Below are 4,043 nucleotides of genomic sequence, written 5' to 3' on the forward strand. Positions count from 1 at the left end.
AGTGGTCAGAATCGAATGCTTTATAACCCTATTGTATGGCGCTCGACTCTCCTAGTAACCGAGTACCTGAACCGAACGTATCCACGCACTACGCTAGACTGCAGGACTAAGAATGATAAGGAACGCACCGAACCCTTCGATGTTTTGGAATTGACGGTTTACCCACATCCGGGTTGTCAGGAGGTGATAGAGGATAAGATTAAATATCACCCAGACGGCTGTGTGTTGTACGCGCGGTATAGGGTGTAGGCAAAGGTAGCCAGATGAGGGCTGCAAAACAATTCTTTGCAGGGGGATTTTATTGTCGTTATCGCACGGAATATCAATATGCAGTTGATTGAGCTGTTGAGTAAAATCGTAGTACGCATTGATATGGTACTTTTCTCAGTAGCACGTTACAGATAGAAAGTCGAATGAAGAGTATGTAAAGTCGGGAAAAGAGCGATTGGATTATGCGTCAGATGGTTGTGCATCAGTATTTGCAGCAAAGCCAGTGGTAAATACGAACCAGATTAAGTTTCTAGGATAGCATTTTGTGTGCCTTGAATGTTGGTCATAAGAAGTCGCTATATACAGGGATGTAAAAATTCCACTTTGAACTGTTCAACTTTGTAGTTTACAATACAGGCTGGCCCCGGTGTTCGTCACCAAACGGGACTTTGACAGCGACGAAAACCGAGGCTAGCGGACTACAGCTCTTACGTTTATAATACCTACTCAAGACTTGACTAACACAAAACAAACCTTACTTATGTACATTCTTCTCGTCTGAATTTTCCAGTGGTTGATATGAAGGTGTTCTTCAAACTATAACAAAGTTTGTGTGTTTTATCACCAAATCAATGGCCATCAATCGTTTTATACTACGTTTTACTTTCTTGGTTTCCATGCCGCGTAGGTTTACAATAATACGTTCAGTGCTTCAATTGGAAGATATTTTTGATTGAGCAAAGTACCCAGCGAACGGCGGTGCACTGAATATCGAGCAGTTTTTTGCCTTTTTCTTTCGGACCCCCCGATATCCGCTTAACGGGGGGTCGGATTACACGCACACAACGTTGAGTCAGAGGTGACACGCACACCAAGCGCGCCAGGCAAAAAAGGGCAAAAACATAGTTGCTCTCTTATTCCGCTCGCTACTATGCTCAGCCCCCAAGCTTTCTCCCAGCTCGTCTTCAATTCTCACCAATGCGTCTTTTTCTACTATTTAGTCGTCATGTTGTCTCGATAGGATAAGTCAGTGCAATAATCACTCTGGGCTATTTGTCAGTTGGCGATGCCCGAGGTTTAACATCCAATATTAACCTAGGAGGAATGGACATCGTTTTCCATGACGTTCCATTCTCTCTCCCATCATGGCGCACTACCTTGCTCCGCTCAGGTGTAAGCACGGATGGTTTCGCAAACAGCTGTTCGTAGTCAATGATATGAATGGTGTATGTGTTCGATGCATGCATGGGGATTGTTTTGATTGCGGAATGAAATTGCGTCAAGCTAATGTAATGAAATTACATGCATGAAACTAAGTAATTTCTTTATTTGTCGTTTTGCTTCTTCATTTTCTTTGTTCTTCGTACGTTTTACTATAGAATTGAATGAATGAAAGGACTACATTAAAATAACGATTAAAAATTTATGAATTGCAATGGGTTGAAATATGGTAGTACTGCGTTATCACATTAGCACAACAACCGCAATAATGCCGTTAACCGCTGTATGCATGTTGTACGGGTTGATTAAGGTAAATTCAATTTACGTATGCTCGTGTCAGCTTGAGTAAAGGTTCATCGGATTTCGGTTCAAAGAAGTGAGCCAAAGCCTTTGGTTAATAATGGCCATTCACATTATTGAAACAAACTGAACCGTGCAGCGATTGCTACCAATTTCGAACGCTTGTAAATCTGGAGACCGCTACATTGCTCAGCAATCAGCTGTGCCAATAACATAGAATAAAAATCATAACACATACAAACAAACACAGGTCCAATACGAGTGAAAGAGATAGCACATTTGAGGCATGCTCTTTTTGCACACAGCAGAAAGCATTGAAAGAGAATCCTCAACACGCATACAATGCATATGCCTTCCGCTTCACGCACACCATCAACCGGTTTTTATTCCGCATTAACAGCAAATGCATGACCCAATGAGGAAGAAAGAGTCAGGGCATAGCATCAATAGCAGCTATCTCGATCTTGTCCACAGTAGAGGGTCGTGGAGATGGGATTCTCCCTACCCCTCGCCTGTAAAATGAACTGATTCGAGCAAAACCGTTCGCTGGGTAGTCTGAAGCAGAAAACCTGTACCACTCGTTTATGAGTCCATGTTCGGATCTTCTGTCATACAAAATGCATTGAATCATATGAGTAAAGAACAAAGCACGGTACTATAAACCAGCTTAGAACGATTTGTCAAACGACGAAAACCGGGGCTGACGAAAACCGGGGCCAGCCTGTACATTGTATGTTCAAGTATTGATTTGAAGTTCAAGCCGTGCTACCTAATGGTGATACTCGATTTAATGGTGATAATTTCCTTCGCCTTACTGTTGGTCTTCCAATATCGTGAGAAATCGCGCCGGGATATTGCTGGTATATGGGCCGCCACCACCATCACTGATCTCTTTTGGAGGCAATACTCTCGAGGTTGGTAACCTATTATTTTCCTTCTTTTTCACTATTCTCAAGTCAATGTTAAACGGGAAACATAATATTCAAAGCGAAACGTATGCTTGTCTTGTACTTGATCACTTCTGGCGGACCCTTGTATATCTCCTTCCGCTTGGAAATGTTGTCACTTGCTTGGGTATGCGGCTTTAACGGCATCGAGCAGTAATCAGCTGGTTGGCACCCTTTCGGAAAGGGACGATCGCCTCCCCGAACAAGCGGTCACGCGTTACTTCAGGTCGCTTCCACGCGCATTTCGAGTGATGGGAGTCAACGAGTCCTGTGGTGCCGGCAATTTCCCCTACCGTGCTCGATTCGTGTTTCACTCGCCCGGCACGAGATCCTGATGAACCCAGCGGGATCCTGATGAACCTCGGGAACCCCTTCTGATCTTGGTGGGACGGTGGGAAAATTTGTTCCCAGCAGGTGATTTAGAATGAAAGTAATAGTTGGGTGACATCTGTCAAACATGGGAAACGATATACCAGTGGTCTCTTGCATCGAATGCACAATTTTCACCCGATTCTTGCGAGAGAATTCCTGAAGAAAGAAAAGAGAAAGCATGACGAGCGAAAAGGGCCGTGCGTTCTCGGTCTCTACGAAACCATTGCACTGCGGCATCATCCAAGCAGTCTGCGGCTGGGAACGGACGTTCGTTCCCTTTTCGCATCGTTTGTTGCGATTTGTAGCGGAAAATCCGAGGACTCCTCAGCGCAAGTTGTCGTGAACATATGTTTTTCTCTCTTGCCTTTGATGAAAACAGGATATCGAGACGGGAGTAGGAAGCTGAGAGTGAGAGAATGCGCGTTCCGGGAACGGAAAATCGAAGAGAACCAAGCTTGTTGGGAGAGAAGGATTCGCCTGTCTCTTGGACTGCACATCCGCTCGCGACCGGCATTCGTGCGCCGGAAGCATACATTCTGGCGCTGAAAGCCGCCACAGCGAGTAGCGTATCACGCGTCCTGGCCACCGGGTGTTCGTGGGACTTCCCGTATCGTTTGAACGCACGCGACGACGGCAGGACGATCGCGAAACGTTCCGTTGTTTTTGCGGACCGCCTTTGTTTACTTTATTTGGGATAAATGTGTTTTGTTGCGACGAAAAGAAACTAAAAAGTGTGTCTGCATTTAAAGCTATTTTAACACGTCAAATGGTGAAAAGTGTCGGTTTTTGTCGTGTTTTATGATGGAATCTAGCGCTTCCTCAGCAAAGCAAACAGTTTTTAGTGGAAGGGTGTTCTAAAAACTAAATTAAAAAAATAGTGTTCAACCTACCGCCGTGTTTATGTTGCCACGAAGCGTTGACGCCAGTGAGAGGGTGAAAACTCCAACGAATAAACAACACCAAACATCGATCAGGTGCTAAAACCAAAACGCA

Source organism: Anopheles ziemanni, chromosome 3, assembly GCF_943734765.1.
Source record: "Anopheles ziemanni chromosome 3, idAnoZiCoDA_A2_x.2, whole genome shotgun sequence".
NCBI classification, from domain to species: Eukaryota; Metazoa; Arthropoda; class Insecta; order Diptera; family Culicidae; genus Anopheles; species Anopheles ziemanni.